Source organism: Dendropsophus ebraccatus, chromosome 7 (assembly GCF_027789765.1).
Source record: "Dendropsophus ebraccatus isolate aDenEbr1 chromosome 7, aDenEbr1.pat, whole genome shotgun sequence".
In the NCBI taxonomy this organism is placed as follows: Eukaryota; Metazoa; Chordata; class Amphibia; order Anura; family Hylidae; genus Dendropsophus; species Dendropsophus ebraccatus.
In genome coordinates, this window is record NC_091460.1 from 99,833,489 (window position 1) to 99,856,558 (window position 23,070).

At 44.2% G+C, this 23,070-nt stretch overlaps 1 protein-coding gene across 2 annotated transcripts in view; it reads right to left on the reverse strand.

Moving 5' to 3' along the window:
• TMPRSS9 (transmembrane serine protease 9) overlaps positions 1-7,152 on the reverse strand; it is a 108,368-nt gene extending 101,216 nt beyond the window's left edge. For both annotated transcript variants that reach the window (XM_069977969.1, XM_069977967.1), the window contains exon 1: positions 6,988-7,152. The gene's annotated coding sequence lies outside the window, so the exon portion shown is untranslated. The remainder of the gene's footprint in view (positions 1-6,987) is intronic.
• Between the last annotated feature and the right edge of the window lie 15,918 nt (positions 7,153-23,070).

The following is a 23,070-nucleotide window of genomic DNA, read 5'->3' on the forward strand; positions in this document are numbered from 1 at the left end:
GATTTTTCTGATAATGAGTTTCTTCTATTTACTTCATGACAGTTACATTTAAGGGGTGGTGTCATGAAGCAAAGGAGGTATAATCAGATGTGTACTACATACATATATGTACAGAACAAATGTGCTCTCTTTAGTAAAGTAAGGGTCTTTTTGAGGGACAGATTTCTTGTCCGTGGGGACTGCAAATGAGTGCCGGTCAGTGAGCACGAGAAATTGCGAATATGGGCTGCATTAATTAACCTTGAATCCAGGGGCGGTTTAACTTTACCATAGGCCCCGGGCTGTTCACCAAGCCTGGGCCCACCCACCCCACTGTAACTATGGAAGCACTAGCCTGGCGTTCATAGTACAGGATAGATAATGTCATGACGTCCTGATTTGTGCAAAATTGCCATAAAAAAACAGTGATTTTTTGCAAATCATGGCGGAAGTGTAGCCAGGAGACAGTACACCACTGAAAGTATAAGTCTTTTTGGGTGGTCATGGGCCCCCCAGGAGCTCAGGGCCCCGGGCTGCCGCCTGAAACGCCCCTATTATAGTCCACTACTGCTTGAATCGCTCATGCAGTCCTGGGAACTGACAGCACAGACATGTATATAGGATATTCTGTACATTTAGGATATGTATATATCTGTGTTGTCAGTTTCCAGATCACAAGCAGCAGTCTATACATAACAGCCACACTGACTGTGATCCTGTTCTCTGGCTCTCTGGTCCGGCTGTATCTGGCCTGTTCTTTGGTCTGCTCCAGCTGTATCTTCAGTCCTCAACTCCTCAGGCTGTCAATCATTCCAGAGGAGGCAGTGGTCTGAAGTTCTAGCAGCAGCCAGAGGACCACAAGCAGCTGGGCTGGAATGTTTAGATTGCTACTTGTGGTCTGGAAACTGACGGTATATCTGTATATCTGTGCTGTCAGTTTCTCTTTATTTTTCTCTGCCCTGTTTACACAGGAAGATGTGTGTCCGATAAAGACAAATTTGTGAGCAGGCACCAAAGATGCAATCAGCCAATAATCGGTCTTTGGCTGATCTCTGATTTTCGGCTGTAGGAGCAACCCTAGGGACACTCCTGGCCAATAATCGGACCGTGTAAAAGGTCCTCAAAGTGACACTGTCACACAAAGTCACCCCTTTTTTGCATTATGAATTCTCTACACATGTGTACAGGGTAAATTTAGCAGTTTTCCTACCTTATTTTATATCAAACATCATGGTGCTTGTTCCAGTAAAAAGTCATCTTTCATCATCTGCTGATTATGCTACCTGGGTGGGGCTTTGCGGCCGCAGCGACACTTAGCCCGCCCACATTGCCACGTATCCCCGCTTCCTCCGTGACATAATTGGCACATAGGCCTAGACCTTTAGGCCGGCCCTTCTAATGGCTGCTGAGGGGGTGGGGCCTATGCACAGATGACGTCACGGAGGGGCGGGGATACTGTGGCGATGTGGGTGGGGCCAATTGGCACTGTGGCCTAAAAAACCCATCCAGGTAGCACAATCCACAGATGATAAAAGATCACTTTTTACCGGAACAAGCACCATGAAGTTTGATATAAAATAAGGTATGAAAACTGCTAAATTTACGTTTTACACCTGTGTAAAAAAAAAGTCATAATGCAAAAAGGGGTTATAGTGTCACTGTACCATTTTCCTTCCCCATGGATCTATTTACTTCCTGTTTTTCTCTCTGAACTGTAACCCTGCTGTTGCCATGTAACAGTGCAGACACTTTCCCACAAACCCCCCCTGCCTGCATGTGAAGTGAAAATAAACTGCCAGTACTAATGGGGCAGATTGTATCACTGTGATTGAACTGAGCATGAGTGACCCAACCTAGTGGATGCCTGGCGGGCCGTAACCAAGGTCAACAGATTATCAAAACAAAGCAGCACATTGGGGAATTTAGTTAGTGAGTCTATATCTTAGTCTAGTGAGTCTATATCTATATACATTACAAGAAATGCTTCAACATTGAAAATAGGTTTCATTTACCATAATGCCTCATTATAGATCTAGTTTTCTTCTTGACACAATCCCTTTAAAGGACGACCTCAGGATTTTCTTTTTCAAATGGCAGGACACGGGGGAACATAATAAACAGTACTAACTCACCTCTCCCCATGCCTCTCCAGTGCTGGATCGCTGCTCTGGGACCTCTGCCGGGCACCAGGATCTCTAGCAGAGCCAACATCATGACCCAGCTGATGGACTGGGACTAGTCAGTTACTGGGGTGGGACGCCGCTCTAGTCATTTTTTGGCTAAGCAGGTTCTCCATCAGCCGGGATGTCATCACAACTCGGGAAAAGTGACTTCCGGCGGGGGTCCCGAGACGGTCACGCTGCTCATTGTGGGCACGGAGAGAGGTAAGCAAAAGTTATTGTCTCCCCTGCCACCTGTCCCATCTTTGCCAAGGCTGGACTTGCACCTCCCTTAGGGTGCATTCACACGTACAGGATCCTCAGCAGATCTGCAGCAGATTTGATGGTGCAGATTTGATGCTGTGTTCAGTTATTTAGATCAAATCTGCTGTGGATCTGCAGCATAAAATCCGCTGCGATACGGTGTGTGTGAAGCTACTGTTGGCCCAGACTAGTGGCTGACTGTGAGAGGATGAGTAACTTTAAATAAATATCTCTAATTACAGATTTGTACTTACTGATAACATCAGATTTTACATGAATTGTCGTGGCAGACAGACTACTGCTTCTTTGATGTGAGAGCTGTTATGCAATGCCAAAAATGGGATTGCAGGGAAACCTTTCCTAAACAACTTGGAAAAAGGTCCCTGCTTTCCTCAGAAGGGATCCAATCCTGCCTTTGGCTCTGACACAGAGCTGTAATATGGTCACTTAAATTAAACCTTTAGCTGGCCACAGACTTTAGATAACTGTTGGCCAAGTGACAGTAGCTGGCAGCTGTCTGGCCCAGATGAACAAGGAAGCAGGCAGGTGTAACCCCGTCTGTCCAATGCTTCTTTTCCCCAAAGATAAACATCTGGGGGTCATCAACACACTGCAAATGTACGACTACGGTGAATCTTACAGACAAAAGTCTCAAGCTTTTTGCCCAAATTACACAGATAATATTTCAGTAGAAGAAAGTCCATGCATCATTGTCAAACAAGCTAATAAAATCTCTGTACTAGATTCACAAGCTTTCAAAATAACGGACGTTTTTATTGAATGGGTGTATTTTACCGGCAAATAAAATAACGTCTGTTATTCGTATAAAAATGGCCATTGTTGTAAAATAAATTACGGCTTTCCAATGAAACCAGCAGTCATTTTGATGATGTGTGATGTGTGATGATATGTCCCTCCCATACCTGACCCTGATTGATTGACAGTCAGCTGTAAGCAGAGCGCCAAGCAAGAAAAGGGATGGGAAGGGGGGGGGGGGGGGGGCAAGAGGTATAACAGCTTGTAGCAGTTTCTCCTTGACCCAACAGTTATCTAACAGTAGTGGTGTGCCACAAAGGTCTGTTCTGGGTCCTATTCTTTTTAATATGTTCATAAGTGACATAGGAGAAGTTTTGGTAGGTAAGGTTTGTCTGTTTGCTGACGACACAAATGTGTGCAACAGGGTTGATATTCCTGGAAGTGTCAGTAATATGGAAAATGATTTAGCTTTGCTAGATAAGTGATCCAGACATTGGAAATTGAGGTTCAATGTTTCCGAATGTAAAATAATGCACTTGGGGAGGAGGAATCCTCTATCCAAGTATCACATCGGCAGTACTGTGTTGGAAAAGACTTCAGAATAGAAGGATTCAGGGGTAGTGATATCAGACAGCCTTAAAATGAGTCACCAGTGCAACCAGGCGGTGGGGAAAGCAAATCGTATGCTGGGGTGTATAGCTAGAGGTATAACCAGTAGGAAGAGAGAGATTGTGATCCCGCTGTATAGAGCTCTGGTGAGGCCACATCTGGAATACTGTGTCCAGTTCTGGAGGCCTCATCTAAAAAATGACATTGATAAAATAGAACGGGTCCAAAGACGGGCTACAAAAATGGTGGAGGGTGTGAGGCATAAACCATATCAGGAAAGACTTAAGGATTTGAATCTGTATAGTCTGGAGGAAAGAAGGGAAAGGGGGGACATGATTGAAATCTTTAAGTATGTTAAAAGACTAAATAAGGTTCAGGAGGGAAGTGTTTTTAGTAAAAAAAACTGAGCTCAAGAACAAGAGGACACAGTGAGAGGTTAGTTGGGGGAAAGATCAGAAGCAACGTGAGAAAATATTATTTTACTGAAAGAGTAGTAGATACCTGGAACAAACTTTCAGCAGAGGTGGTTGGTAAATCTACAATGACAGAATTTAAACACGCCTGTGATAAACATACATCTATCCTAAGATAAGAAAGAAAATACTAAAATGGCAGACTAGATGGACCCAGTGGTCTTTTTCTGTCGACTATCTTCTATGTTTCTAAGTATTGAGCTGATCAAAATGTTTGACTTCAGCAACGTAATGTGAACCCAAATAATTAGGGGGAGTTTATCAAACTGGTGTAAAGTAGCATTGTCTTAGGGCGCTATTCCACCACACGATTATCGTTCGCATAATCGTTAACGATTAGCAATCTCAAACGACCGCTATTGCGAAAGACCTGAAAACGTTCACTCATTTCCATGGAACGATAATCGTTACTTATGATCGTATTTGCGATCGTTTTTCTTTGCTATTTCTTCGCTATTACGTTTGTATATACTGCGAACGACTGAACTACGTCTTATTCATGGCGAACGATTTGCAAACGTTTTGCGAAGAGCAACAATAAAAATAGGTCCAGGTCTTATAAAGTGATCAACGATTTCTCGTTCGGTCGTTAATCGTTAGCTGCATTTCAACCAATTGATTATCGTTTAGATTCGAACGATTTAACGATAATCTGAACGATAATCGTCCAGTGGAATAGGGCACTTAGTTACTTCTAGAAACCAATCAGATTCAACTTTTCATTATCTCACGGATTCTTCGAAAAATGAAAGGGTGAATCTGATTGGTTGCTAGGGACAACTAAGACAATTCTACTTTACACCAGTTTGATAAATATCCCCCTTAGTATTTGTTTCTTCTTGGCTGCATAAGTTGGATGCCTATGGCTGTGTCCATGTTTTCCAAGATTGTCTTAGTGCAGCACCAAACTTCTGCAGCCACCAGGAATCAAATGCAAAGTGTTCGAGTTCAAATAGCATTGCAGAACTTGACCAGTTTGACAGATCTGCTTAAGGCTATGTTCCCACTACGTAGGGCAATGGACAGTGTTATACTGCCGGATGTCGGCCAGCATTCAGCACAAATTGAATTGTAAAAAGATGTTCCTGCAGCCGATTTTACAATTCAATTGCGGACACCATTGGGTGTGCCCGCAATTCAATTAACCATTGACTACACCAAAAAGTACGGCTGCCGGACGTTCTTTATTTTCATTGTGTGAACAGCATCCGGAAGCAATAGCTCTTCACACAATGTGAACAAAAAATAATAGGCATGCTCATTATTCTAACGTTAGTTAAAATAAAGTGGGAACACAATGCAATGCTGCTGCTGCAGAAAAGAACGGACACTAATTTCATCACTGTCATCAGCGTCCGTTCTTTAAAAACAAACAACGTAGTGGAAACATAGCCTAACACTACTTAATAGAGATGAGTGATTCATTTTTTGTTTTGCAAAACTGCATTGGCGTTTGGTGATGACACTCATGACAGTGTTCCGTTCCTCACTCACCACAGCTACCGCTGAAGCTTCTAAAGCGGTCTCTGAGGTGGCAGGCCACTCATCCAATCACTGCCCATGGCGCTGTCATGTCACTTTTCTATAAACAGCAAGGGCTGCACGGACATCGCTAATGATATATATATATATATATATATATATATATATATATATATAGCCCCTGCTGCACTATTCTCGAAATGTGTAATACGCTCTGTAATCAAGCAGATCAGTGCTTGCTAACAACGATCATCGGGGACAGCCTTTAGTTCCATGATGCCCCCAGGAGCAGCTGGTTAAGCAGCATGCTTTAAAGGGCTGTTCCCACCTGGGACATTAATGGCATTTCCACATATGCTTTAGATGTTGAAGATGAGGGTCCAACCTCTGAGACCTACGCCTGGTGGCCAGAGGTGGTTGGGAAGCTGGAAACCCGCCTAATGGACTATGAAAAATTAGTTAAATAGCCACTCGCTTTTTGGTCTTCAGGCCCCCTCCAGCAGCAGCAACTAGACTGGAGGGTGCTGGAGGGCCCCCAATCTCAACATCGGTGCAGGAGCCACTTCTAAGATATGTCCTAAATGTCGCAGATGGCAATACCTGATCCAAAGACTAATACCTCCATGTACTTTCTCTGCAGCCGATTCTAAGGAATGTCCTATGCAGAAAGCATGGGGAGCACAGAACAAATCGCTGAGTGCTCTTCTTTTACTTGGCATGCACCATGCATTAATGAAGGTGGTGAAAAGGTAATTACAACGTATTCACACTAAATTACATGTAAGCTCTGTCTTTTTTTTTTACATGTCCAGATGCCAGATGAACGATAACTCATTAACTTACTATACAATGACTGGTTTAACCATATAAAGATAATTAATAGAAAGTAAGACAAAAGCAGAGGTCTGCGAAGTAAAAAAATTAAAAAACAGTTCTAAAAGGTAACAACATACAAAGAAATATTTTATGAAGATTCGAAATCTTATAACACTAGATGCCTTAGTATACACGTCAATCTATTACTGTGTTAATGTATTTCTGTGTAGTATACAAACATGTTCATGGAAAGATCATGTATCCTCCCAAATTCCTGTTAACAATCTTGTGGCAGTCGATAACAGAAAAAACTTTTGGTATTTTTTTGTGTATGCTGAAGTGTAACTATATTAGCTGTAATATATATCTAACCAGTATCTGCATGGCTGAACATTAATATAGAAAAACATCTAATAAAAGGATTCCGCATGATATAGTAAAGATCTTACCTGTGCAGGTCGACTGCGCTCTCTGTACAGAAGAATCCTTCTGTATCCTAAAAGGACAGTTCTCACCACCACCACAGCTATGTCCCATAAAGGTGCCTTGCTGCATTGACTGTCTTGGTTACCTGAGTCGATCCTTTTTGTGCTGGGAGGGGAGGGAACAGAAAGCCCTCTGGTCTATGAATATTCAGAACGTGAAGTTACATGGGATTGGCTTTAGAAGAGAACACATCTACCCGGATTGTGAAAGATTGAATGGATCTGTCCTGGGAACAGGGGCTTGTAAGGTAGCTGTTTATGAGAAGAGGGAAAGATTAACACAAGTAACTTTAGCCTAAGATTTTAAGAGGAAATGACCCCAATTTTGTTTATTAAGTTCCTCAAGTATTATTTTACATTCTATTCTGTCATTTTTTTTCCATTCACTTTTACTTTTTAGGCTATGTTCACACAATGAACAGCGGCTGTTGTTGCACAGAAAATTGCATTGATTTCAATGCACAACGGCCGGAAATAATTGACATGTACAGTAAATTTTTCCACAGCCGTAGCAAACAACGGCCATTGTTTTTTCTATGACAAGAATGGCCATTGTTTTAACTGCATACAACAGCCATACTTATCCTAAAAAAATATGTTGTGTGAACATAGCCTTAGGGTCTGTTCACACGCACAGACTTGCTGCGTAAAACTCGCACAGAACTCGCATCAAACTCGCACGAAAGTAGCTGCGTTTTTTGTGGTGTTGAACTCGCCTGTGAAAATCATGTGAAAATCAAAACTCGCGTGTAAAAATCGCACCAAACACGCAGCGAGAATACACATACATTGACTTGATAGCAATCAGTATCACTGTGGATTTATGTGCGAGAAACTAGCAGCGATAAATACGCAGCGAGTCTGTATGTGTGAACAGACCCTTAATGTGAGTGGATGAGAAGCTCACTTTTTGCATGCACATTTTTATACAAGGTTCTGCACTTGCCTATGTTTATAAATGACCAGTTAAGTACTTTATATGAGATTTGGTCCTCTGTAGTTTGATAAAAACTGTTTGTATGTTCTAGGTTTATCAGCTTGAGTTCTGGACTGTTAGGGCGGGTTCACACTATGGAATTCCGGCTGCTCTTTGTACAGTGTGTGAAGGGGTATTCTTTTTTTTTTTTTTTATTAAATATACCAAATATAAACATTTTAAAAACAATCTTAGTGAGTGTTACAGCCCATATTCCATTCCAAAACAATGCACATTTTATAACAACTGTGCCGGACCTTAGAGCTAAGCAAAAAAAAACAAATTTTTTTTACACAATTAACCTCCAGAGAAAAGCATCAGTCCGCCCCCCCCCCCCCTCCAAGCTGGGGGGGAGGGGGGGGGGGGCGAATCTTTTCTTATGTCAGATATCTATTGTGCCTCCTGGTTGAGCAGTTGCTCAGTACTACAATTCCCAGAATGCAGTGCTTTGTCACAGCTGTTTATAACAGCCTTCCCACCCTGCTCACTTCCCTCCCAAAGCACTCCTGCCAGTTCCCTGCCCAGACCTGATGCAAAACTTTGCTCTACGCAGCAGACTCTCTCTCCCCACAGAAAACCGGCTGTATTCACTCTACTTGCGGCATTTTTCAGCACAAGGAATCATCCTGTAAACACACCTCATTCTTACCTAAATTTACAAATAAACATTCGAATATGCCTTGGCCTGAGATGCTGGTTGCAGGTGTTATGTGCAGCTGGTGTGCTCTGATGTTTTGGGGCTTGAAAAGAGCGCCCCTTTAAGAGAAACTTTAACCCTTGATACCCTCCCTTTAAGAGCGACTTTGGTACAGTACCTTTAAAGGGGTACTCCGGGAAAAATGTATTTTTAAATATGTTATTACATAAAGAAAGTTATACAAATCTCTTATATACACTAATTATGGGAAATGCACATATAGTGCTATTTCCCTAAATTTAGTAGATCAGACAGGCTTACTTCCTCAAAAAAAAAATGTGATGTCACGTCTCAAGTTTATGCACCAGCAGGGGGCGCATGTAGAAGTATAGAAATGGAATAGACATCTATTCTCCCTCCCTGTGCTGGTCCCCCCTCCCTCTGTCCCATCCCCCTGCCCGGTCCTATTACAGCTGCTGCAGTGGGGTGAGCGTTCCTTATCTGACGCTCACCCCAACTAGCCTCCCGTCCTCTCATCCCATCTCCCCCCTACCCAGTCCCGTGCAGGAGCGCTCACCCTCCGCCCAGTCCTGGCAGGGTGAGTGCTCCTGCACTGCCCCCCAACTTGCCGCCCCTGAGGTAAGACGGCCACCCGGTAGGGATGGTCCGAAACTGCCGAGGTTCGGGTTCGTACGAACCCGAACGCTCGGCATCACATTCCCGCTGTCTGCCCGCTACGTGCAGCAGGTGGATACAGCGGGAGGACCGCCTGGAAAACTGGGATACAGCCTATGGCTATGGCTGTATCCCAGTTTTCTAGGTGGTCCTCCCACTGTATCCACGCTCTCCACGGAGCGGGCAGACAGCGGGAATGATTTCCGAGAGTTCGGGTTCGTACAAACCCGAACCGAACTAGGTTCGGACCATCCCTACCACCCGGTCCTGTGCGCAAGCGCTCACCGGCCGCCCGGTCCCGGCAGGGTGAGCGCTCGTGCATCTTCTCCTAAGCAGCTGCACCTTCTGCCAAGCAGCTTGCTTCATCTGAGCCAGTCTCAGCTCGCCGCCCGGTCCTGTGCACAATGAAGCAAGCTGCTTGGCAGAAGGTGCTGCTGCTCAGGAGAAGATGCACGAGCACTCACCCCGCTGGGACCGGGCGGAGGGTAAGCGCTCGTGCATGGGACGTGGCGGCTGGCTTAGATTGGAGCAGCAAGTAAGAAGATGCATGAGTGCTCACCCCACCAGGACCAGGCGGCGGGTGGGCGCTCGTGCACAGGACCGGGGCGGCCGGCTTTCATCAGGAGCGGCAAGTTGGGGAGCGGTGCAGGAGCACTCACCCTACCGGGACTGGGCTAGGGGTGAATACTCCTGTACGGGACCGGGACCGGGAGATGGGCTGAGAGGACGGGCGGAGAGGACGGGCGGCTAGTTGAGGTGAGCGTCAGATTAGGAGTATTTACCCCGCTGCAGCAGCTGTAATAGGACCAGGCAGGGGGATGGTACAGAGGGAGGGGGGACCAGCACAGGGAGGGAGAATAGATGTCTATTCCATTTCTATACTTCTACATGCGCCCCCTGCTGGTGCATAAACTTGAGATGTGATGTCACGTTTTTTTTTTGAGGAAGTAAGCCTGCCTGATCTACATCTAAATTTAGGGAAATAGCACTACATGTGCATTTCCCATAATTAGTGTATATTAGGGATTTGTATAACTTTCTTTATGTAATAACATATTTAAATATACATTTTGCCCAGAGTGCCCCTTTAAGAGCAAGTTTGGTACAGTCCCTTAAGGAGCGACTTTGATGACAACGCTTTGAGTGACCTATATACTGTCCGTTTAAGACCAGCTTAAGTACTCTCCCTTTAAAAGAGACTTAGGTACCATTCTTTGAAGACCAGCTTAAGTACTGACCCTTTAAGAGAGACTTGGGTACCGTCCCTTTAAGAGCGGCTTAGGTACTGTGCCTTCAAGAGCGGCTTGGATACCGTCCCTTTAAGAGCTGCTTGGGTACTGTGCCTTCAAGAGCGGCTTGGATACCGTCCCTTTAAGAGCTGCTTGGGTACTGTGCCTTTAAGAGCTGCTTATGTAATGCCCCTTTAAAAGCGACTTATGTATTGCCCCTTTAAGAGCGACTTATGTAATGCCCCTTTAAGAGCGACTTATGTAATGCCCCTTTAAAAGGGACTTGGGTACCGTCCCCTCAGCTCTGTTTCTTTACTGACTGAACTCTGCTACTTATAATGGTAAAGATCATTGCTTGGTTACCATGACAATCCTACTCATGGCAGTGAGACAAAATCTTTAAGGACCTTCCAATCTTCTATTGGCCAATAGTGGACATGTGACTGTGTGGATGTTGTGAGAAATTGACTGACAAGACCTTAGAATTTCTATTGGCTGCTATATTTTAGCTATTCGCATATGTGCTGTGATTGGCTGTTAGCGTTTACAGTGTGGCCATTATTTCCAATGGGCTATTATTTTCTATGGGAAATTAGGGGTCTTTAAACGTAAATTTCTTAAAATGACAAATCCAATCCAAAACCAAAAATAGATAGCACACCTGTCACCGCCAAAGGCTTCAAAACGCACTTTGAACGGAGTTTGTGCGCAAATCGGTTCGGGCTGTATTAATCGCAGAAAAATGGCTGGAAGAAGAAACAAAAGAAGAATACGGATTACAACATAGTGCTTTTTCAAGCACTATAATAACTCCAGTGCAATACACAATATACAAAGAAATCTGCTCACAAGTGCTTGTGCAAAAAAATACTTTAGATAGACTTTTAAGGTAGACTTAAGATAGTATGAAGGAAAGAAGACCTGTGTGAGAGGGTGGTATAGGGGCCAAATAGGAGCCCTTACCTAAGTAGTAACAGTAGTCTGCTGGGATGTGTGTTGAAAGATACTTGAAACTTTTATTGGGGGAGGGGACTTTTTTTTTTAATGTACAACTACAACTACACTGATCTCTCATAGAGATCAGTGTTGTATATACAGTACATATATAAAGGGAATCAATCACGGCCAAAATTGCCCTAATGATAAGAAAAAGTGCTGGCACATCACCCAGCACGCTTCCTAAACATCCCCCTGTACCCTCCATGCCCCCCTCTATTAGACCATATTCTTACTTTTATGATGTCCCACACTGTATGTAAATGCCAGGCAAGTAGTCACGGTGGGCGTATCTAGTCACGGTCCTGGGCGTATCTAGTCATGGTCCTGGGCGGTTGGAATCGCTGTAATCATGCCCAGAGGGGCGTGATTGAAAGACCTGCGTTCCGCCGACGTCACCCGGGGCCTACGTTCCAAATAGACGGCGTACCGACATCATTAGGACGCCGCACATGCGCAGTACATCAGAATCTTCTCCCGCCGTACAGCGCATGTGCAGCGTGCTAAAAACGTTGCCGCCGCCGTGGAACACAGGCTCCGGGTGACATCGGCAGAACGCAAGTCTTTTAATCACGCCCCTCTGGGCGTGATTACAGCGATTCCACAGCCCAGGACCGTGACTAGATACGCCCACCGTGACTACTTGCCCGGCATTTACATACAGCGCGGGACATCATAAAAGTAAGAATACGGTCTAATAGAGGGAGGCACGGAGGGTACAGGGGGATGTTTGGGAAGCTTGCTGGGTGATGTGCCAGCACGTTTCCTTATCATTAGGGCGATTTTCGGCATGGTTGGTTCCCTTTAATACAGCACCGATCAATGAGATTGGTGCTCTATTGGTCTGGTGCAGCAGACCAGATACATTGATTGCCCAGATCAGTGTCAGTCCGACGGCCGGCTCAGAAGAAAGGATCTCCCCTCCGTGATCACATCACAGAGGGGAGGTACCGCCACTAGACACCAGGGATGGCTCTGTGCAGGACATTTAAATGGAGTTATCATTTTGACAGCTGCATTTAAATGTCCTTATTAGCGTGTGCGGCAATTGGCTGCGCCCACTAATGGTCGAGGTTCCGGGCTGCAGAAGGCCCCCTAACCCCCCTAACAGCACCATGACGTATGAGATACGTCATGGGTTGTTAAGGGGTTGAGGGCGAGTTTGGTGCCTCCCCTTTAACCCTTTCATGATCAAGCCTAAAACAGCGTAAAGACCGCACCAATTTTAATTTTTCGTTTTTTTGCTCCTCACCTTCTAAGAGCTATATTGCTTTCATTTTTCTATTTATAGGGCCATGTAAAAGCTCGTTTTTTTCAGGAACAAGTGTAGGTTGTAATGGCGCCTTTCAATCTACCATAAAATGTATGAAGGAGCCTCAAAAAATAATTTATAAAAAAATTGGTGAAATTTGATGTATACGTAATGCACTTCACGGATAAAACTAACTGTTGTTCTATACATCAGTCTGAACACAACCATATGTATGTTTACATAGCTTTTTTAATATTTTTTTTGTTGTTGGTGCTAATAATTATTAAAATTGTCCACCTATTTTTTCCACCTATGGGGCTATATGGGATGTGATTTTTTGCACCACGATCTCTAGTTTTTATTAGTACCCTATTTGTGTGGATCGGATGTTTTGATCACTTTTTATGAATTTTTTTTATACATTTTTAAAATTTTTAATAATATATTTATTTAATTATTTTTACACGTTTTAAATCTGTATAATGAGATAGGGGGTGATTTTAAGTTTTATTGGGGGGAGTGGCTTTGGGACATTTTTACTCTTTACATTTCTTGCTTGAATTGTGGAAATCTGAATTTCTATCAGTGAGGCAAAATCATAATTACCGGCTGTCTACTACTGGCCAACAGAAGACATGTGACTGCATGGATATTATCAGGCATTGAATGAAGGAAGCTGCGGGTTTCTATTGACTGCTATATTTCGCATCAGGACTGTTTCTAGGTAATTTTGACTACAGGGCGAATCCTACTAAAAGTTACCTAGCAGGGCTTCTCCTGCGCTCCGTCTTTCTACCCGGGTCCCGCGGCGCAGCATCACCTTCGGTCCCGGCCTGTGATTGGCTGAGCGGTCTGACAGCTCAGTCAGGTCGCTCCGGAGTGAATGCTGCGCGCAGGACCCGGGGAGGAAGGCGGAGCGGAGGAGAAGCCCTGCTAGGTAATGTATGCTGTTTGGATTGTTGGTCGCCGCCGCGCACCGCTATTCCACCGTAGCGATGTGCGGGTGGCAAACGACGATTTTAGGCTTGAACCTAAATGAACGATCAGCCGATGACACGATCATCAGCTGATCGTTCTCTATTTCACCGAGCAATAATCATCCGAATCGGGCCGATTCGGCCGATCGCTTCCGTGGAATAGGCCCCTTACAGATGACATGTTCTTTTATCTGCGGCTTCACTTTCCTTTTCCTTTTCTTCTGGCCCAGACCTCCATGATGATTCCTTACAGCCACAATTCATCCCTTTTGAACTTGACAGACAAACATCTTAGGCTCCGCACTTTTACAACAACTTCTACTTTTTTTGTGTCTTGTGCAGTAAAGTAAGTAGGTATGTGGGTTGCCTCCTGTATATAGGATCCCCTCCTGTGCTCTTCCCCCATAGTAATAATCCTGTGATCCCCCCATAGTAATAATCCCCCCATGGTTTGTCCACATATAGTAATAATCCCCCCTGTTTAGTCCCCATAGTAATCCCACCTGTGCAGTCCCCATAGTAATAATCCCCCTGTGCTCTTCCCTTAAAGTAATAATCTGGAAAACATGGATATAGTCATTGGCTGTATCCATGTTTTCCAGATAACCTTAGAGCTTTATCTAACTTCAGCAGCCACCGCTAATCAAATGCCGAATGATCGAGTTTGGATGGACTCGAGCATGCTCAAGGTTCGCTCAACTCTTGTAATAATCCCCCCATGGTTTGTTCACATATAGTATTAATCCCCCCTGTGCTGCCCCCATAGTAATAATCCCCCCTGTGTAGTCCCCACAGTAATAAGCGCCCCTGTTCTCCCCTACCCATAGTAATAAACCCCCCATGCATTGTCCACACACACACAAAAAAACTTTATACTCACCTTGTTGTAGCATACAGGGGGTCCCTCTCTCCTCTTCTCCAACCTGCGAGGAGCAAACCGCCACCGCCCCAGCACACATCATCTCCCTCCTGCAGACGCAGTAACATGACGTCATTGCACCAGCTGAAGGGAAAGGATGTATGCAGGGGCGACGGCCTGGCAGGGGCGACGGCCTGGCAGGGGCTTAGTGCGGTCCTGGGCGGAGGTCTGTGATCTGGGCAGGTGATGGGGCAGGCGGATGGGCGCACGACGCTAGGTGAGGTCTGAGGGTGCCACCAGCACCCCCTAGCTGTCGCCCGGCCGCCATTAGAAACGGCCATGTTGCGCATGATACTATTTGCAATTGTGCTGTGCGATATTTTAATTTCGGAACATTCCGCCATTCATTTCTCTGGGTAATTTTTGTCTTTAAAGTGTACTTCTGGTTACAACTTTCAAAACCTACATCAACAGTAAGTGTGAAATAAAGCAGGTTTGCAATTTACACTCATTATTTTTATTTTTTTAGTTATCATGGAAAAGCACTTCCTGTGTTCTGACTTTTTTTAACCACAGAAAGTCCTGTGTTTCCCAGTTCATTTGCATTCACTTACATAGAAGGCAGTCATGTGATTGATGGAAGCACTGAGCCATGACACTCTGAACTGGGCAGACTTCATGGGGGAGATTTATCAAAGGGTGTAAAATACGGCTCTCTTTCCTCTCACCAGAGCTGAAAGCTGAGCTGTGATTGGTTGCTGTGGGCAGTTTGCGCAGCGACCCCGCCCTAAACCGCCGCGGTCCCGGGTGCCTCATGTAGCCCGGGGCCGCGGCTATTAGCGGGCACGGTCCGATCGCTGTGCCCGCTAATAAGGTAATCAGATGCAGCTGTCAAAGATGACAGCTGCATCCGATTACCGGATCCAGCGCTTCCCTGGTGTCTAGTAGCGGAGATCGCTCCCCTGGGACAACGTCCCGGAGGAGCGATCTCTGTGTGTGGTGCCGGCCGGGGTCTCCGCCAAGATAGCGCTGATCCCGGCTCGGCACTCAGCAGCCGAAAGTAAACTAGTGTCTATCTCATCGATCTATGCTGTATAAGTATATACAGCATAGATCAATGAGTGATCAGTGCACTTATACTAGAAGTCCCCCAGGGGGGCTTCTAGTATAAGTGTAAAAGTTAAAAAAAAAAGTGATGTTATTAATAAAAAGTCCCCTCCCCTAATAAGTCAGAATCACCCCCCTTTTCCCATGTTATAAAAATAAATAAACATGTTTGCTATGGCCACCTAATCGCCCGAACTATTAATCACATTGCTGATCTCACACGGTAAACGGCGTAAGCGCAAAAAATCCCAAAGTGCATAATTGCGCATTTTGGTCGCATCAAATCCATAAAAATTGTAATAAAAAGCGATCAAAAAGTCGCATATGCACAATCAAGGTACCGATAGAAAGAACACATCATGGCACAAAAAAATACACCTCACACAGCCCCATAGACCAAAGGATAAAAGCGCTATAAGCATGGGAATGGAGCGATTTTAAGGAACATATATTCGGTAACAATGGTTAGAATTTTTTACAGGCCATCTCGTAATATAAAAGTCATACATGTTACATATCGTTGTAATCGTAACGACTTGAGGAACATATAAAACATGTCAGTTTTTCCATATTTTTTTCTGGTTTCGCAGCATATTTTATGCAAAAGTTCAGCCTGTCATTGCAAAGTACAATTAGTGACGCAAAAAATAAGCGTCTTCGGTACTGGCCCTTTAAAAGCTAATTTGGCCCCAGCCCTATAAGAGTGCATTTGGTAACGGTCCCTTGACAGTGACACCCATAGCAGCCTTTTAAAAGTAAAAAAATTTGCTTGAATTACAGTCAGAAAAAAGAAACAGAATAGAATTAAATAACAATGTTTAGTATCTGACTCTAATCAGTAAAAGATAATCTTGATGCTACATGCCCTTTAAAGGGGTACTCTAGGCAAGGGACCTTTTTAACAAATGCCCGGGGATGGTTTATTTTAAAATATTAAAGCACACTTACCTCCCTGGCTCCAGCGCAGCTATGCTGCCACTCCGTCCCTCTGTGTGGCCGGTCCTGAGGCTGTGACTTTGGAGGCCTGCCCAGCTAATCAGTGACATGAGTAGAGGTGAGACATTGCTGCAGCTGCTTATTGGCTGGTCGGGCCTGCAACGTCACAGCCTTAGGACCAGACGAGAAGCTGGACAGAGTAGAAGCATAGCGGCACCGGAGCTGGGGAGGTAAGTGTGCTTTAAAAATGCTTCTTTTGGGAAGGCAACATTCTTGAGTGTGTCTGTGGAAAAACACAGACACACTCAAGAATGTTGCCTTCCCAAAAATATTTAGGCTTTTGAATTGTGTATGAAGTGAAACCTCTCAAGGACAGGTGCTAAGGTGCTTTTTTAGCACCCAAAATTCAATTTTGACTAGTAGTACAACTGGATATGAAATTCACAGTATGAGGAACATGGAGGAAGTACTATGTGGCACAGAACTCACTTGTGCACAGCAAAGCCAAACTTTTTATTTGGGATCATTTACACAGATAGTATCTTAGAAATGGGTTCTAGGCCTTACTGCACCCTTCAAAAACCAGACCAACAAGTTCCAGACACAGCCTGAAAGGGAAAGCCAATCTTTCAATTTCCTTGGCAACAGTTTAAACACATTTGTCTATGGCCATTTTTGTTTTTTTTTCCTATGGCTTTAGTTCCACTGTATCCCACTGGGAGAAAGAGGGTTTTCCAAACATCTGAGCTTAACCTGAAGCTAAAATAAACTACCTGGCGTCTGAAATAAGATTAAGTAAAAATAAAATTATATATATATATATATATATATATATATATATATATATATATATATATATATATTTTACTTAAAGAGATATACCTGTTTATATTATACCTGGGCAGTTCGGTGATTTTTTTTTTTCTTTCAAATCAACTGGTGTCAGAAAGGTCTATAAATTTGTAATTTACTTCTACTTAAAAATTTGCAGTCTTCCAGTACTTATTAACTTCTGTATGTCTACTGCCATCTCTGTCCATGTCAGGAACTGTCCAGAGCAGGAGAGGTTTTTCTATGGGGATTTGCTACTGTCCTGGTGGCAGCAGAGAGCATTGTGTCAGACTAGAAAGAATATCAAACATTCCCCCTCTGAAGATATCAGAATCTCCCTACTGCAGACTCAGGAACAATTACGGACATTGCTCATGAATAAGGCTAAGGCACAATTGGCCAAGTGCAGACGCCACTACTACGAGCATGGGAATAAAAGTGGCGAATCCCTAGCTCGCGCCCTTCGGACGCAACGCCAGCAATCTAATGTCCCTAGTGTTTTCTCCTCCACCCAGACAAGGGTGCATACCCCGAAAGAGATAGCAGAGGTGTTCAAGGATTTTTATTCGACACTCTATATGGCGGATAGTAGTAACCCGGCCACATTGGATTCCTCTTTTAGGGATAAGTTTACTGCCTATGTTATGCAGTCAGGGATGCATTCTCTTTCTCAGGCGGATGTGGAGGCACTGGAAGCCTCAATATCGGCAACTGAACTACAAGCGGCGATCAAGGATAAACAGTCGGGTAAAGCCCTGGGTCCGGACGGATTTCATTTAGTGTATTATAAGACCTTCTTAGACATATTGTCACCTGGCTGCCTTTGATTCTCTCACGGGGGGCACCCATTTGCCACATGACGCCACGAGAGCCCACATAACTGTAATCCCTAAACCGGGGAAAGATAGCACCCAATGCTCTAACTTCTGGCCTATTTCCCTTTTGAACGTAGACCTGAAGTTATTTTCTAAAATATTAGCCTCCCGTTTAGCCCCTTTTCTCAGTAGTGTAGTTCACCCGGACCAGGCCGGTTTTATGCCAGGCCGAGAAGCCCGAGACAATACATTGAGGGCAGTTAACCTGATCCATAAGGCCTCCCTACGTAAAGTCCCGCTGATGCTTTTATCCACTGACGCCGAGAAGGCCTTCGACCGGGTTAACTGGACCTTTATGACTGAAACTTTGAAGTTCTTAGGCGTAGGTAACAACTTTCTCTCTTGGGTTCTTGCCCTTTATGCTTCCCCGTCAGCACATGTCCGGGTGAACGGCATTCTTTCCTCAGATTTTTCCATAGCGAATGGAACGGGGCAGGGGTGCCCCCTGTCACCCTTTATTTTTATTTTAACTCTGGAGCCATTATTGTGCAGAGTCCGGGCAAATCAGAATATTTCTGGTCTGAAGGTTAATAGACTGTCTAATAAGATCACGGCCTACCCTGACAACCTTTTGGTTTTTATCACCTCCCCTCTGGTCTCCCTACCAAATCTTATGCAGGAATTTGAGGTCTATGCATGCCTTTCTAATTTTAAAATTAATTTTACTAAATCAGAGGCTCTTAATCTCACAATTCCTGCAGACTTGGTGGAAAACCTTAAAATGGCCTTCAGCTTCCACTGGGCGACAGATACCCTTAAGTACCTGGTAGTTTATCTGACTGCGGATCTGAGTAAGTTATATCAGCGCAATTACCTCCCACTCTTAAATACCATCATCACTCACTGTGCTAAGTGGACGAAAGGGATGTTCACCTGGTTTGGATTAGATTGTATTAGATTGGTGCCGCAATAGCCAGAGAAAACAATGGATTGTAGTAGAACAATCTTTCACTACAATTCCCTTACAAGGTCTCCCGTGGCTGTCTGGCACCCTGCTTGGGTGATTGGGGCGTTCTCGGAAAATGCAGTACGTCAATTTCTCCTCCCTCTAAACTCCAAATTTTCGCCGGTGTTGGGATACCCTAAGTTTGCGCCTGGTCTGGAGGATCCGGTTTTCCGAGAATGGATTGACGCAGGGTTCTTTCGCACTACTGATTTCCTTGCAGGCTCCTCATGGTTATCTACCTCCAGTCTGCTGGAACGTGCAGAACCTTGTTGCCTGGACTTGTGGAGAGCAGCACAATTGCGCCATTTCCTTCTTTCCTGTCTGAATCCATCCACTACCCCCTTTGAATCCTTCTATTCTAGCAAGGAACCCTTGCGTCATAGCCTTTCACTAGCCAATTTCTTTTGACTCCCCCGGTGGAACCCCCTCCTGAGTTTCTGGTGAAATGGGAAGAAGAACTCAACCTCACCCTTACATCGGAACAAAGATCCAGAATTTTCACCCTCTTGCATAAGTCCTCTATTAGCTCGCGTTTTCAGGAAGCTGGATACAAAATACTCTCTAGATGGAATCGTGTTCCTTCCCGGCTACATGCCCTCATTTCTGAGGTTGATCCCACATGCTGGAGGTGTGGCACCGAGGAAGGTACGTTCCTCCACATTTTTTGGGACTGCACCCGCCTTCAAACTTTTTGGTCTGAGGTCACACGGGTGATATGACAGGTCACTGAACTGACTTTTCCCATGGGTCCTGCTCTATTTCTCCTTCATCACTGCGACTTATCTTTGTCAGTTTACAAACGTTCCCTGCTCCGTTTCTTGGTCATGGCCACCAGAGCATGTGTTCCCCTTTATTGGAAAAAACAGAACCCACCCCTGATCTCTCTCTGGATCTCAAAGGTCAATGACCTCATGCATATGGAGGACCTGACGGCTAGCATTCTGGATTCTAATGCCCGTTTTAATCGTACTTGGTTCGCGTGGATGCAATTCCAAGACACTGATTTGTATAAGGAACTGCTGCAAACCCCTTCTACACCTTGAACCTCTTATCTGCTAGGGGACATTCGCTACACTCTTTAGAAGCTTTGCCTAAGACATCCCTTCCCTCATTCCCTTCTTTTCTTTTTCTTTCAACATTTCATTCTTGTCTACCCACTTTGTGTCTCTGTTTTGTCAGTGTTTATTCCTTAATCTGTGTGTGTGTGTGATTTGTTTGCTCATGTCGATGTTTCCCGAGCTCTCGCTCGGTACATCCTAAACTTGTGGGGGCCCAGTGGAGTGGTGACACCTTGCTGACACCCTGTAATATTATGTTCTCTTGTACTGGCTTTCATGGTTATGTTTCTTACCCCTGTTCTTCTGATTTATGCTAAGACCTATGTGTAACCTCACACATCCTTGTACCTATACTTTCATTGCATTCTTATTTTGATTGTACACAGTGTTGGCGTTGTTGCCATTTCCTGGTGTAACTATTTGAAAATACAAATAAAGAGTTAAAAAAAAAAAAAAAAAAAAAGTTCTGATGCAGTACAAGAGCTTTTGTGAGTTTCTTTTTGCTTGTGTTCTCATCCACAAGCACTAAAATCAGATTTCAATTAAAGGGGTACTTCTTTGAAAAATATTTTCTTTCAAATAAACTTGTAACAGAAAGTTATACAGATTTTTAATTTACTTCTATTTAAAAATCTTCAGTCAACCAGTACTTATCAGCTGGTGTATGCCCTGCAGGGGTGTATTCTCTCCAGTCTAACACAGTGCTCTCTGCTGCTACCTCTGTCCATGTCAGGGACTGTCCAGAGCAGCAGAGGTTTTCTATAGGGAACAGTTCATATAGTGTAGCCAGCTCAGCACCTTTGTATAGCAAGCCGCCCCGCACGAGCCCCCACTCCAACTGCGTGTAAGTAACAATGAAGAAAATTCCCCTGGGCTCAGCGATGCAGTGCTTCAATAAACTTGCTTTATTTGAGTGATCCAAGAAAAACAACGGAGACATGTAATGCGCTCTCTCAGACCCACGCCAACGCGTTTCCGGTACGTCACGTACCCTTAATAATGGCTAGGGAGTGACCATGCAGGTGTGTATAAATAGGTTACCTGGCCCACGTTTGGAAGCGTGATGGCGTCAGATCTTTACATAAACATACACCTATTAATAAACAATAACATAGCTAAAAACCCAATCATGCATGCAAAAATACTGTGTGTCAATAGCGACATGCTTAGTCACAGCAAGATATTGGTTGCACTGTGTGATGCAGACAACATGCCGAAGCTAACTTAATAATATAACAAAAGTTCTCTACGGAGATTTAAACCATTGGGGGCAGTAGTGTTCAAATGGAAAATCCAATAGGCTTCTTTTTTTGAGAACGTGCGGCACATAAATTAACCAATAGAGATAGACGAGGATTACTTACCAAAAATGAGAAATCTCATTTTGATTATGTCCCTACACTTGTCACAAAATACAGCCCACAATTCAAACAAATCAGGGAAATCATATTTAGACATTTACATATATTGCGGGGTGACCCGTTGTTGGATCAAATTTTACAGTCCGGTTGTTGGGTAGTGTCTAGAAGAGCTTCCACTCTAAGGGACGTCCTCTCCCCCACCAGCCTCAAACACAAACGCTCCTCTACATGGCTAAGCTGTAAGGGCTTCTACAGATGTGGGCAACATCCTTGCCACACCTGTACTGTGGCCATGCCGGTCAAATCTTTCACCAGTAGCTCAGGCAAGGAATTCCGGGTGGGTTCCTTTTTAAATTGTAACAGCACCAATGTAGTCTACATCATATTGTGCAATACATGCAACCTTATGTATGTTGGTTGCACTACACGTAAATTTAAAACTCGTATTGTAGAGCACCTATATGATTTGGGACACCATTCCAATCGTAACCCATCCGGAGCATCCAGCCATTTTCTTCATACACATGGCGGTAACACTGATTCATTCAGGGCTTTTGCCATTGACCGAGTATACCCGTCATCCAGAGGGGGCGATATTAGACATGCTCTTTTTAAAAAAGAAGCCTATTGGATTTTCCATTTGAACACTACTGCCCCCAATGGTTTAAATCTCTGTAGAGAACTTTTGTTATATTATTAAGTTAGCTTCGGCATGTTGTCTGCATCACACAGTGCAACCAATATCTTGCTGTGACTAAGCATGTCGCTATTGACACACAGTATTTTTGCATGCATGATTGGGTTTTTAGCTATGTTATTGTTTATTAATAGGTGTATGTTTATGTAAAGATCTGACGCCATAACGCTTCCAAACGTGGGCCAGGTAACCTATTTATACACACCTGCATGGTCACTCCCTAGCCATGATTAAGGGTACGTGACGTACCAGAAACGCGTTGGCGTGGGTCTGAGAGCGCATTACATGTCTCCGTTGTTTTTCTTGGATCACTCAAATAAAGAAAGTTTATTGAAGCACTGCATCACTGAGCCCAGGTGAATTTTCTTCATTGTTTTCTAAAGGGATTTGCTACTGCTCTGGACAGTTTCTGACATGGACAGAGGAGGCAGCAGAGAGCAGTGTGTCAGACTGGAAAAAATACACCCCTTCCTGCAAGACATACAGCAGCTGATAAGTACTGTAAGACAGGAGATTTTTTAAAAAAAGATGTAAAGTACAAATCTGTATAACTTTCTGGTACAAGTTGATTTAAAAGAAAACATTTTTTTTTTTTTTTTTTGCTTGAGCACCCCTTTAAGAAGGAGAGATGATAA